The following is a 15,930-nucleotide window of genomic DNA, read 5'->3' on the forward strand; positions in this document are numbered from 1 at the left end:
AGTTACATCATTCACAATGTGGCTTCCAATAGCTCCTGTAAAGTTATAGCATAATTCTGAAAAGAAAATCGTGTAAGGTTGCAACGTCCTTTTGGGAGCTTGTTTCTGAGAGCAGAGGTTAAAAGGCAAGGGCTGAACATCCAATGTCACTAAATTTGCCTTCATCAAAGCAGTTTGACACAATGTTAGTTTCCTTAAATTCTTCTTGTAGGTTCAGTGTCTGCCCTATGATATTTTTAATGCTTTTGAAAAATGAAAAATGCCTGCTACAACATCTGGATTATTTTTCTTAGTTCGGATTTAATTTTGGACATAAAGTTAATAAAGATGTATGGACATAGTACCTATTAAACTGTCAGCTGCAATATTATGGGGACATGAAGAATAACTTAATATAATCATTGTATTTTATTGGGTTATGTTTTTCATAAATCGAAACAAATAACTTTGCTTCTTAGTATAGAAGAGAAACAAATGAAGAAGATGCTTTGATGGAAAAAAGAACAGAAGACAGGGTCATAATTCATACCCATCTTACAAACCAAGCATGTTCATGGAATTTTAAAAGACCAGACAGGTGTAGCTGCACCTTGAATCAAACTTAGTTTGAAAACCTTGAGCTGTTTGCCTGGGCCAAGCTTTTTAATTTTTAAAGAATTGTAGAAAAGGTTAAATATTGATGTGGAAACCTTTATCAAGCCTGAGAATTAATTAAGTAAGGCAAATTCACATTTAGACAAATCGTAGTTGACGAAGATCTTGAAATGTATAGGCAGAATTCTGCCAAGCCAACTAGTTTCTCCTTCTTATGACGTACATTCTTTGTAACCTCCTATTTAAACTTCAGTCATTACTGTCTATATGTTTAACCTCTGTATTCCTTTGAGACTACTTTTCCTTCCATGTTCATTTCCCATCCTACTCTTCTAAGGAAGTTCTTACATTGTTAATCTATACCCAAAAAGGAAAACTAGTCTCATTTATGTAAATAACTTGCACTTTTCAGTAAATATGTAGGGAGAGATTGAAAACAGCTGTCTAGAACTGTTTCAGGATTAAGCCTCTAAGGTCCCAGGAGGGTTTTCCCTGAGTCACAGGTAATCTGTGATTTCATTTCTAAGATGCAAAACCTTTCCCCATTCATTTGCTACAGTTGGGGGCCATTTCTCACTCTCTACTGCCATTGTAGGCTAATATTTACCATCACTCCGAGAGTCATCTTTCACTGAGCCATTTTACTCCCTTTCATAACTGCATATTGTGCACATTTCTTAAAAAATAATTTGAAGTAGAAAAGTAGAAACTACAGAAAAGGCGAACCTATGGTGAATGCATGATGGATATACGTAGACATTTATGTAAATATTTTGTCCCCCAAGAGCTATATTAGAGTCAGAATGTTGCCGAAAACTGTTCTAGGCTTTAGAATTGTTTATAAAATCTACAGGGAAATTTTGTTTTTAGGTAAATAACATAAACAGAATATTTGACTGATACATTGTTCTGTAACAACCAACTGAAGCTCATATTTATTTCTAATATGTATTCTTCATGAAACCATATAAAAAAACAAAAGAAATTGCTAGAAAGTATAAGAAATATATACACAAGATGCAAAAACATGAAGTTTTACTTCCAAGAATAATGTATGTATAAAATGAACTATTTCTCCACTCAAAAGTAGTCACCAGAGAATATTACTAGTGTCAGGTTGTTGGAGAGATCACATGACAATGAAGTCATATCTCTATGATAATAACAGCTTTATGCCTCTATAGTAAATGTCTTAAGGGTGAGGATCATAACATGGTTATGGTTAACATGAAACATAATTTAAGATCTCTGGCTTCGCTCATAATCCAGAAAATGCTCAGATAGCACTCAATTATCTTACAAAATTCTAAGTAGTAACTGCATAGTATAGGAAGTCATTTTATTTTAATTCCATATAAAAATTTTTGTGGTTGCAGTTGGCATTTTTTTCATTGTAAATCTGGCTGTTATGATAACTCCTGTGAGAAATTTACGAGGGAATGAGTCTAATGACCGAGAACCACTGAACTATATTGAAGTTAACCAACACATCAGTAGGCCCAACTTGGGCCTTGCTCAACGGATACTGCTTAATGGGAAAATCACACCACATGGTCAGAAATCACATGATCAACATTACAATAGATGCTTCAGCTCACACTGCTTGTGTCAAATAGATCCATATATGAAATGGCATCCTGAATAAAGACCATTCCTACAACCAATATGAGTGATTCTCAAAATGAATAGGTTAAATGTGACAATGTCACCTGTAGTTTGGATCTAAGATGCCTGTGAATATAAAGACCATGTATTAAATTTTAATTACAATAGGTATAAAATTATGTGCTTAAAGTTAAATGAAATTAACATTGCCATTTCACAAATAAGTTAACAGTTAGTAGTTCTGTTTTTGTTTTTTGTTGTTGTTGTTGTTGTTGTTGTTGTTGTTTTTGAGACAGGGTATCTCTGTGTAATATCCTTGGCTGCCCTGGACTTGCTCTGTAGACCAGTCTGGCCTCAAACTCATAGTGACCCACCTGCCTCTCCCTCCCAAGTGCTGGGATTAAAGGCATGCACTACTATGCCTGGCTAACAGTAAGTTTTTAGTTCTTTTCTTTTGTTTTAGATGGAGTTTCACATAGGCCAGGTTGGTCCTGAAATGGCCCTGTACCCGAGTATTTAACTTTTGCTTTAGTTCTGACTCTTGAGTGCCAGGAATATATTTTTTCACAACACTTGGTTTGTGTGTTGCTGAAGATTGAACCCATGATCATATATGTATGCTAGGCAGATATTCTGCCAAACAAGCTATAACCACAACACATACAATTTACTTTTAATCTGAGGGTTTGTAAGTTTTTGTTTGAATATGCTGTAAGGGTGGAGACAAGGCTAGATTGTTGCATGATTGCTGGTCTTGCTATTGGAATTCAGTTTCCATGACACACATCACAAACCACCATTCAACGAGACACTTATTCATAGAAAATCTGGCCTACGACTGTGAAAAAAACACTTTAAGAGTTCTTAACTCAGCCACTGAAGATTCCTCCGTTGAAAATTCTCTGTCTAGATCTGTACCCCAATTTTAAATTGGGTTATTTGGTTTATTGATCAAAACTAATCCAAAAACCCATAGCCAAACAACAAGTGGAGTTTAGGGAGCCCATAGAAGAGGGAGAGGAAGAATGAAAGGAGCCAGAGAAGTCAAAGACACCACAGGCAAACCTACAGAATCAACTAACCTGGGCCCATAGGATCCCATAGAGACGCAACTGGCAACCGGAGAGTATGCATGGGATGGATCTAGACCCTGGGCACACATTAACAGCTGTGCAGCTGGTTCTTTGTGTGTAGCTGATTCATGTGTGCATCGACATTAGACACAGTACATACTTCAGGTACACACACACCTCACTAATAATTATTATTTATTTTTATTTACAGTTAAAAAGTCATTGTTATCTCAAACAGTTACCTAAAACATCGTGAAACTTACAGTGATTACATACATACATAAATATATGCATATTTACATTTATGTTTTACACAAGGTAAGATGAAACTAGTTTGCTAGTAAATTAAATAAATTGTCAGCCGAGAGCTACCCTTGCAAAGTAAGAGATTGTATATTATATAAACATTTTGTTTTAAAAAAACATGCCTTCAAACTAGTATTTAAAATCCTACATCAATATTTTCTATGATGTAATTAAATAACTCAGTGTTGACATATTTCTAATTATATATCAATACTAACAAACCAATATCTGAATTATTGTCCACAAAATAAATGAGTATTTATTTTATGCTTCTTTGTGGAATAAGTATGTGTCTCACTGTTTTAAAAAGGCAAATGATTTATAGGATTCGAAAAGAAGCCAGAGTGTATGTGCCTCACATTTCAAATAAAGCTAAATATTTCCAGTGAATATCACAAAAGTTTATGTCTTAGTTACTTTTTTATTGCTATAATTAGATACACTAATGAGGGAACTGTGTAGAAGAAATAGTTTATTGGGAGATTTGGTTTTAGAGGGACAGAGTCAATGACTTCACGTCAGGAAGCATGGCCACAGGTTGGCAGGGATGGCACAGGAGAAGTGTCTGAGAGCTCATATCTTGATGACAATACAAGGCAGAGAAAGAAAGAATATGGGAGTGACTTTAAGAAACTTCAAAGCTCACCATTGGAGATACAGCTTCTCCAATGAAGCCACATTTCCTACTGCTTCCCAGTTTCATCAATCAGACACCAAGTTCCCCTTCAACCCCACAATGCACACATATGACAGATAAACATAAATCACACGTATGTGGCTGGCGGCTGAGCTAGGTGTCCTAAGGGGCCCATACTGACCTCAAACTTGCCATCCTCTTCCCTCAGCCTTTTGAGCACTGGGATTAAAGATGGACAACACAACACTCAACATTAAGCATACTTTAAGCCGGTTGACCAACATAAGAGCAAAATACAAGGCTTCACAGAAATATTGTAGTTAGTGCTAGCTATGTCTTCTCTGACCCCTTGATGTAACAATAATGGAAGCATCATTCTAACATTTATGTATAAATCATGACTTTCCACTTGAAATTTCTTTTTTTAAAAAGTTTGTATTTTCAGGACTTAATATTTAATCTGATGTCATTCCTAGACCTGCAGCAAACAACCAGGTAGCTAACAAAGGTTGATAAAATTTTATCACTTCAGTATAAATATGTTCTTTAAGCCGTCCTTTTGTCAATATAATATTTACTTATTTTGTGTTATTGTTCTTCTATTTTCTATGCCACGTGGACTTCATAAAGACAACAGAAGAAAACATAGTATACAAGCTAAATAATAAGAAAGAGAGGAAGTTATATAATAACTATGGGGCTGGAGAGATGGATCAGCTGTTAAGGGCGCACAACCAAAAATGAAATAACCACGTCATGAAATATGATATAATGAAATATGATATATGTCTCTGATTCTAATGAAAGTTTCTAGTATGATAAATATTTATGGCTTTTTGTTTTACTTATAGATTTTTGCTATGTTCATATCATAATCATAATATGTTTAGATTTTATTGATGTTAAAAATCAATTTCAAAACTTCCATGTGTTCAAGTAATGCAATTTTGATTTTTGTTTATGAATTTTTTAGCAGATTTACATGGACTGCATTCCCTGTGGTTAATAAGAAATGCAGATATATGAAGTATTTATCTTCTTTATTCTTTCTTAGTGTCAAAAACTCTCACCAAAGCAATTTGATAGTTGGCCCGAAAATAACTCATAGAGCTTACTTGCAAATACTACATGGAATCAGTAACACAAAACAGTATTGTTCAAAAGAAGTAAGAGACAGGTTTTGTTGTTGTTTTTGTTTTGTTTTGCTTTGTTTCTGATTCAAACATGAGTGATCAAGGATGAGGAGCACACATTCAAGCTACACTGAGTTATATGATCCACGCTGGAAAGCGCTGCAAGGTTTTGTAGCCTCAGGACAAGACAGGATATAAGTTAATACAGTTAAGCAGCATTCTAGTGGGGCTGTTAGCTATTCAGGCAAAGTAAGGCAGTCTCCCACAGATTTCAAAAGTACTAGTATGCATAGCTTTAGGATCAGTGGAGGTCAACTATGCCAAGCTTAATTTGTTCTGAGAAGTTTTCCTACAAATTATCAAATTAACCAGAATAGATACCTAAGTTTTACTGCTGACTTCATCCAATAATTTATTAAGAATTAAGGCTAATGCTTTACCAAAATTCCAAGACACTGATGAAAGAATCTTATTATTGCTATGGATAGGACCTTAATGTGTAACCCAGGCTGCCTTGACCCAAGGATTATTTTCCTTCAGTCTTCTGAATGTAAGGGTTTCAGTGGGTGCCACCACCCTAAGCCTCCAGACTTAGTTGATCAAATGAGGATTATCTTTATACTTAGAGCACCTCAAGTCACTCCAGCAAAAGAAAGCCACAGTACAATGTCACTGATGAGCACAGATGCAAAGTGCTGACAAATCAAATTCATTTAGATTTAACACATATCACAAACAAGAGAAATTTATCTCTGAGGTGCAAGGATAGCTTGTCCTGTACATATTAATGTTTGATATTCCACACTAACAAAGACAAAAGACAAAATTATATAAACATATTAACAGGTGTAATTACGTATGAGAAAATTCAGCACTTAAGATTAAGTTATTTGCCTGCAAGTGAATGAATGGGTACGGATACACAGAAACACACACACACACACACACACACACACACACACACACACACACACAATAGAGCAGTGTTCATATTTAGGAAAGAGATATTCTGTAATTTGTGACATGTGCAAACTTGGAATGTTGTATTTAATGAAACAGGTCAGATACAAGAGGAAAAATACGATTTCATATGCATGTAGAATTTTAAATGTCAAAACAGAGAAGAGAGAGGCTACCACTTAGCAGCAGAAAGAAGTGGATTGAGTCTTGTTCAACTTTTTCTTGAGTTGACACTAATGAAGTTATCTGGGAATAAAAAAATCAACCAAGAAAATGCCCCTGTTTGACGGCTGTAGGCAATTCCATAGAACATTATCTTAACTACTGATTGATGCAGGTGAGCCTGTCTCACTGAAGGTAGTGCCATCCTTGGATAAGTAGTTCCTGTGGTAAGCTGAGCAAGCAAGGGAGAGCAAACCAGTATTCTTCCATGGTCTCTGCTTAAGTTCCTGGTTTCAAGTTCCTGCCTTGGTTTCCTTCAATGATAATTTGTGATTGGGATATATAAGGCAAATAACCTCTTTCCCTCCTAGGTTTTCTTTTGTCTTGTCACCTTTATCAAATAAAAGAAACATATATAAGCCAGGGTGTTGGACAAAGTACAACAAATTTTGGTTAAAAGATGTATAGCTTCTAAAGTTCTATAACATGATATAGTGACACTAGTAATAATATAGTATATATTTGCATTTTTAAAAATTAGTGGATGTTAACTATTCTTAGCACATGCTCACATGGACAAATGGAAGAGATGGGTATGTTTACTAGCTTGACTACAAAATCGTCTTATGAGGCACACGTATATCCAAACATGAAATTTTTCTCCTTGAGTGTACACAGTTTTTATCTGTCAACTATACTAAATAAATACGGAGGAGGAAGAAGAGGGAAGTAAGAGAGGAAGCCAGGGATGTGGAAAAGAAGTAATGGAGAACAAAGGCAGGATTAGGGGAACAAGTAAAAAGACACGAGCGAAAGGAGTGATGGAAGGAGGGGAGAAAGAATGAGTTGGGGCACCGGAGGAAAGAAGACCAGACAAAGAAAGGAAGGGGAGGGAGAGCTTTCAATGAGATACAAGTATTAATTTCTCAAAACCATCCAGGCTTGCCATTGTAGCCTCTGTTATTGACAAAGTTGGAAACAGCCCTAGTTACAGTAATCATAATAATAACTATAATGAGGATGGACGTTATTTCCATGTGTGCTAGTGTTGCCAATCTTGGTTATATGATTTATCTTTGAAAATCAGTGAGCAAAAGCACTGGATTTAAACAAATTTCTCTTGCAGTAATATATCAATTTCACCATTTTATTCTTTTTATCTAAAATAGATTTAAGAAGTGGTCTAATGGGAATATCAGTCATACCCTATTTTGTTGTCAAAGGAAAGCAGATGACTGTCAATTACTACACTAACACTGTGAAATTCAGTCAATCCCTGTGTTCTCCCCCCTGTCCCCATCTCTCTCTCATTTCTGCCATATAAGAAATAAATGGTAAGTGCTAGATGCTATCTAATGTCTTTCCTAACATTTGCATGCTATTTATATCTTTTCTTTATTAAGAAACATTATCCATGCAGAGGTCTTAACAGGAAAGCTTCCAAATTTAAAATGCAATCACCTTCCAAGAGTAGATGTGGTGACATCTCCAAAAATTACTTTTAAGCTGTAATTTTGAAATCTCTCAAGTTCATAATGATGACAAAGAGTCTATTAGTTAACCTGTATTAATACACATGTCAAGTTCACAATGATGACAAAGATAGATTCTATTAGTTAACCCGTATTAATACACATATGATTCAACAATATCTTTTTAATGTTTGGAATTAAAGAGTAATTTTAGACATGATAAAGAATTAGTCATCCCAGCATGATCTAAGGCTCTCTTGTAACGATTGTCAAGGGGAATATCTTGTAACAGTTGTCAAGGACATGGTCTTTCTCCTCAAGTCACAGGAAAATGTTTGACTCTCACCCTGCCCTAATCCATGCAGCTTGAAGAAGCCTTGTCAAGCACTCTTAATCTTTTACCCTCTCCTCTTTTCACCCTTTATACTTTATTCAGCCTCCTTACTATGACAAGTCTCAAGACCAGCAGGAATCCGGTGACTGATAATCCAGCTGAGCAATGTCATCTGCCTGAAGGATGACACTGGAAATCTCATGACTTCTTAGGGAAAACAATGTCACATTCTGCATCATGTTTCATTCTGTTTCTAAGCTAGTGTATTTCTTGACATATTAATCCCAAATTATTTGGCCTTATGAAGTTCAAATCAGGAAAGTTCATACAGGTATAGCTCAAAGGTCCACTTATGTTAAATTAAAGTTCCCTAAAAGTAATAATGGCAGGAAGCTAAAATTACTAAAGGTAATTTGTCCATTGGTTAGATCTGGGTAGGGGTTTAAGGTTTACCGCCTGCATTGTCCTTGGCTGGTGCCTTAGTTTGAGTGGGACCCCTGTGCCCAAATCTGCCTATCATAATGTTCTACTTGTAGGCTTCTAGGACCCTCTGGATCCTTCTACTTTGCCATTCTCCCATGCTTCTCTCATCTAGAGTCCCACTAGAATGTCCTCCCCTCTGTCTCAGTTTCCTGGTACGTGAAGGCTTTCGCCCTGGAGGGGGAGACCTGGTGGCACTCAGAGGAAGGACAGCAGGTTGCCAAGAAGAGACTTGATACCCTATGAACATATACAAGGGAAGGTAATCCCCCTCAGGAACAGTCATAGGGGAGGGGAATAAGGGGAAAATGGGAGGGAGGGAAGAATGGGAGGATACAAGGGATGGGATAACCATTGAGATGTAACAAGAATAAATTAATAAAGGAGAAAAAAAAGAATACAAAGAATAAAAAAATAAAAATAAAAAATAAAGGTAATTTGATGAATTCTAGAACAATATTATTTAGAAACACTGCTTAGGAGTTGTAGCCAATATTCAGCATTTACTTTGTGCACACTATAGAAAATTCTAAACTAATTCATAAAAGCTGAAATTAATAATGAAACAAGAATATTAAAATTTTATTATTTTAATATGAATATTTTCTCCATTTTTTTGGAAAATGGGATTTTCTGTAGAGAATGTATTGTCATTCAATTAAACACTTGGAAAAGAGCCTAAGGCAAGAGGAATATTACTACTGAAAGACTAACTTCACGATAGCATTAAATGTTTTCTAAAATAAGGTTTCTATCCACACATTCTAATAGGTCTGTTTATGGTAAAACAAGAGCTTTTCTTTTTTTCTATAAAAATCAGTGGAATGAGACAAATTGGTTATAGGCAAATTATCAATGCTCTGATGATCTCTGCCAGATTTAATCTACAAAAGGAGAACTTGTTACCTTGTAGACATAACAGTACAATTCAATTCTTTACATAATAATTTCAAGCTCTCTAACTCAATGCATATTATTGATGTTTATAAACTTTGTATCTTATTTGATGCAAATATGAATTTTATAAAAATGGATGGTGAAACTTTACATTTCATGTTGTTAAATGTTCCATTGGTGTTGCCTCCTGACATCCACACCAGTGAAGTATCAGGGCTTACAGCCTACGGAAATTGTGAGAAAACAAGTGAATCTATCATCAGACTCCCTCCACCCAACTCTGGAAGTTACCCAACAAAAACAGAGACGGCAGCCGGGCGTGGTGGCGCACGCCTTTAATCCCAGCACTTGGGAGGCAGAGGCAGGCGGATCGCTGTGAGTTCGAGGCCAACCTGGTCTACAAAGCGAGTCCAGGACAGCCAAGGCTACACAGAGAAACCCTGTCTCAAAAAACAAAAAACAAAAAAAAAAAAAAAAAAAAAAAAAAAAACCAGAGACGGCAAGATGTCTAAGGGACAGCGTAAAAGCATTCGCAAAAAAACCCAAAACAACATGGCGTCTCCAGTTCCCAGCTATCCCAAAGAAAACAACCTGGAGAACTCAAATACAATGGAAACACAAGAAAATGACCTCAAATCCTCGGTAATGAGGATAATAATGGAGGAAACAAATAAAATTCGAAATCAGATGCAGGAAGACGCAGCCAAGCAGGTGCGAGACATAAAAGAAGCACATAGAGTGGAACTGGAAAATTTTCAGGAAAATATAAACAACCAGATGAAAGAAATAAAAAAAAATCTGTTCAAAATATGAAGATGAAAATGGATTCAATGATAAACACACAGACAAAAGAAAAATGAGAATGTGAGGCCTCAGAGAAGAAGGCGAATGACACAGTGCTGAGCTTTTCTAACAGAATCCAAGAGATGGAAGAACGAATCTCAAGTCTAGAAGATACAATAACAGATCTTGAAGCAACCATTAAAGAAAATGCCAAATCTGGAAAACTCCTGACACAAAACATCCAAGAAATTAAGGACACCATGAAAAGAAGAAATCTGAGGATAATAGGCATTGAAGAAAGAGAAGATATCAGACTCCAAGGCCCAGAAACTATTCTCAGCAAAATCATAGAAGAAAATTTCCCCAATCTAAAGATAGAAATGCCTATAAACATACAAGAGGCATTCAGAACACCAAATAGAATTGACCAGAAAAGAAAAACTGCCCGTCACATAATAATCAAAACACAAAACATACAGAACAAAGAAAAAATATTAAAAGCTGCAAGGGAAAAGTGTCAAATAACATTTAATGGCAAACCTATCAGAATTACACCCGACTTCTTAGCAGAGACCATCAAAGCCAGAAGTGCCTGGACAGAGATCCTGCAAACCCTAAGAGACCACAGATGCCAGGCCAGACTACTTTATCCAGCAAAACTATCAATAACCATTGATGGAGAAAACAAAATATTCCATGACAAAACCAAATTCAAACAGTACCTATCCACAAATCCAGTTTTACAGAAGGTACTAGAAGGAAATCTCCATCCCAAAGGGTCAAGCTACAACCAAAACTACTCAGGAAATAGATAACTATACCATGGCAAAAACACAACTACACAAACGCTCGACTGGAACCAACATCAAAATTAAGACTCTTAATAGTAACTGGTCATTAATATCTCTCAACATCAATGGTCTCAATTCTCCAATAAAAAGACACAGACTAACTGAATGGGTGCATAAACAGGATCGAACATTCTTCTGCATTCAAGAAACACATCTCACCCATAATGATAGGCATTACCTCAGGATAAAAGGTTGGAAAAAAAATATTCCAAGCAAATGGTCACAAGAAGCAAGCAGGCGTAGCCATTTTAATATCGAACAAAATAGACTTTCAACCAAGATTAATCAAAAGGGATGAGGATGGACACTTCATACTCATCAAAGGTAAAGTCAATCAAGATGACATCACAATCCTTTACTTCATAATTTGGTTTTATGTTAACATTTTTCACAATCCTCAAGACTTATAACACAAATCATGTATAGTCATATATCCTACATGGTAGATACTTTCACTTGGGCAGGGCTAGGCAGATGAGTAATATCGTTTTAATGTGTTATTTTCCCCATTTTTAAATTATTGTTATTAGGATTGGAGAGAAGACTCATCAGTGAGGAGCACATGGAACTTTTCCAGAGGGCCCAAGCCATTGAGAGTGCCTCAGAATCTGCTATATCTAGACCTGGCCTCCATAGACCTATACTCAAGTGCACATACTCCTATACAGACAGACAGACAGACAGACAGACAGACACACACACACACACACACACACACACACACACACACACACACATACAGAAGCAAAAAAATTAAAAGTTAACTGAAACATTGGGCCTTCGGCATCCTTAATTCTTAGCCTTTCATAAGTAACATTGTTATCATGTTTTAATGTATGGAAATTATTTTAGTAAGTTCTAGCATTGCTATTACACAGACTGTAGGACCCAAGATAACCTGTGTAGAGGATTTTCAGAAGGATTAGTGGCATTCAGAAGTAGTTTTATACAAAACTATAGATTTAAAGGAGAGAAAGGATTTATAACAGAGATGTCCATGTAGAAGGGTAGCTGGCAGATACATGTGTATGAAGCACTAAGAAAGCTTTCTGTGCTTGCCTCAAAATAGAAAGACAATGTTTTGGGTCCCCCGCCCATTGCAATGTATACTATTTCTCTGCAAGAAGTTTATCTGAGACACAGAATTCAAAGGTCTATCACATTAAGGAGTATCACACAGGCACCACAAACAAATTCAAGCTATCCAGAGAGAAATAAGAGCTCATCACAAGTCATGTCATCAGCATGAAAAGTCTAGGGTGGGCAGCAAAGCAACTTCATCAGTGTACAGCATATTCCAAGTCAACTTTTCTGAACTCAGCCAATGACTGAGCCTTTTCAAAGGTCACACTTTTCTACTCTGTTGTGATCATCTCCCCATGTTCCAATTCACTATGAAATATAAAACTAAGTCTTTAACATCTACTGTGTCCCTAAATTCTGCTAAAAAAAACTATGGGTCGTATATTTTAATTTCATCTATATTTTTCCTCATAAGAAGACTGAAAATTATGGATAAATTTAATTTCAAAAAGTGTATATCCAGAAAGAGGTGGTAAGTTTGAAGATTAAAAGCTATAGGCAGTAACCATCACACTGTGTGCATATGATGCTTCATATAACACATCATTTAATGATACTGACTTACGTAGATTATTATCCACTCCTCACTGCAAGACTTTGAATCAAATAAATCTAAAGTCATTCAAATTAAGGAGTAAAAAAAGTTAAGAAATAAAACATACAGGCAGACAGCAAATATTACCACTCACATTTGCAATAACTTTTCTAACTTGGTCCATACTGTTTATACCAAGGAATATTTCCTGGCATTAGAATTGTAATTTTTTAATACCCTAATTAAATCGCTCAAGCACTGAGAGTGATAGGAAAATGGGCTTGAAAATTGGAAGGTGGATCAATCACACGGGATTACGTGTAGCTTCTAATCGCTTTCAGAAGGGCAGGTCAGTTGAGTGGAAAAGCTTCCCTAGTCTGTTCTTAAGTGATGAATGTTAATCCCAAAAACAGTAATCTGCTCACATACCCCCGTAATGCAGAACCACTGACATAATAAGAAGTGGCAGGCCTGAACTTCATGGTTCCCCCAGAAACTAATTTATTCAGTCAGTGCACCTGTATATTTTTCATTTCTGACATTTGTACATAAAATATAAAGAAAAATGAAACTGGTAGGGTCAACCCAATAATTAATGCAAAGGCAAGAAATGAGTTACTATAAAATGTAATATATTTTTCTTTATAATCCTTGAAATGATCACAAATATTTCTCATGAGACATAATGGCTAGAACGTGAAAGGTCATAGAATGCCGTCTCCATCTCCTTTCCTCAGTTGAAACAAGCTGGTTAAGAACGTACACAGACTTGAAAGGCAGGAGGAGGAGCTTGAGGAATTCATCCACTTAGCCTTCCCAACATGCAGAAGGCCAGCACGGAAAAAAAAAAAAGAGAAAAGAAAAGAAAATGTGGCAGGAAAGTAGAGACACAGGTATCGTGATCAGCATTGTAGAAGCCAGGTGGTAGAAAGACATAACATTACCCACCTGAGTTACATGTAACAACAACAACAACAACAAAAAAAAAAAAAAACATGTAAGAGGATAATCCCATGATCTCTGTATGTCATATAAGGTCAATACTGTGTAAATGGTATATGAGTGATCAGAGCTCTGGTGACAGGAGACTTAAAGCCCTCTAAATGACCCAGAAATCTGGACCACTTTTCCTTTTGAAAATGACTTTCCCGGACACTAGCCCAAAAGGCATGTCCCATGAATGTCTTCATGTACCAGGAGATTGGGACAGATGTGAGGACATCTTACTAGGATGCTAGGTAAGAGAAATATAGGAGATGGGCAAATAGAAGGATTCAGAAGATCTCCGAAACCTACAAGAAAAACATTGTAATGGGTAGATCAGGGCCCAGGGAGGTCTGCTCAAACTATGGCACTAACCAAGAACAATAGAAGTAGTAAACATTGAACCCCTCCTCTGATCTAGCCAATGGACAGGACATCCCCCACAGTTATGCGGAGAGCAGGGACTAACTCTGACGTGAACTCTGGTGCCCCATATTTGATGACCTCCCCTTTGTGGGGATCCCTGGTGGCACTCAATGAAAGAATAGGCAGACTACCAAGATGAGATTTGTTAGCCTTTGACCATAAGGTGCGGGAGGAGATGCCCCTTGGACATGGACCTAAGGGAAGGTAGTAGGGTGGGGGTGGGGGGGTAGGGGGAATAGGAGGATACGAGTGATGAGAGCACAATTGAGTCGTAATCTGAATAAATTAATTAGAATTTTTAAAAAGAAAATTTAAAAAAAGAAAAAGGAAAATGACGTTCCCTTCTCTTTATTGAAAAACTATCTCTACTTCTATCATTGTGTATTTGTTTCTTGTCCTTGTTCTTAGGGTACAAAAACATCAAGATCTCCACACACTCTGTATATCAAACTACATCTCTAACATAAAAAATACTTCCAAATCAATTGTATGCCATACCATTCTTGTTCCAAAAGCAAGAAAGACACAGGCAAGGGGAGAACATTTTGGGCCAGCATCTCTGCTGAATTAATACATACTCAGAAAGCCTCCACAAAATAGCAACTGATGAAATTACACAGCACACTTAAAAGATCACCATCCATGTTTAAGTGGTATTCATCTGAGGTATTTAAGGATGGGTCAATATATGCAAATCAATAGGCATGGTACATCACAGCAGCACATTGCAAGACAAACACTGTACAGGCACTATGATCTGAAACAAGGCGTGTGTGCTCCCTTGAGTTGTTTCTGTTCTAGTCAGCTCATAGAAGTGCTAGACACATAAAATAGGCAGCAAAAGCAATAATAATATTCTTCCAAATCAGAAATTAAATGATAATTGCTTTCAAATTCTGTTGTGATTATGTACTTAGAAAATTCTAAAGACCATATTTCAAAACCCTCAGAACGAATAAATTTGTTAGCCTGAGAAAACGAAATATAATAAAATAGATGGGCTTGGATGACAGTATGCTAAGCAAGGTAAGGCAAGATGAATATGTAAATCTCACTCAAAAGAGGAATCTAATAAAGTTGATCTCGCAGAAGTTGAAGAATGCATCATGGCTGCCAAAAACTGAAGAGAGTTTGGACAAAGAAGGTGAACAGTGATTATGATATCACTGTTCTAAGGAAGGACGTGCATATGAGGCACAACAAACTGAACTGACAATCATTGTTATTGGTAATAATAACGCATAATGTATTTTATAAATAAGAGAGAGAAATGTAAATGCTTTCACTTCAACTGAGCAAAAAAGCTTATGGTGATGGATGTGCGCATCTCTCTGAATGGACACTCCCTAGTGCTACATGAATCAATTCATCACGTTCCATAAACTTATATATGAATTAAAAAATAATAAAATGTAAAAATAAAAGTAATAACACACACTGTTGAGTGATTTGTCTTAGATTATTGAAATATTTGGCTCAGAAAATATATGTCAAATAGCATTAATCTAATTTAAGTACTTTGATGTATATATGATTTCTATACAAATAGCACAGCCCAATAGTGAAAAATACATAACATTTGTATTCACTAATAAAAGCTAATATCGAAAATACG

The sequence above is a fragment of the Acomys minous genome, assembly GCF_964271855.1.
Source record: "Acomys minous genome assembly, chromosome: 3".
NCBI lineage: Eukaryota > Metazoa > Chordata > Mammalia > Rodentia > Muridae > Acomys > Acomys minous.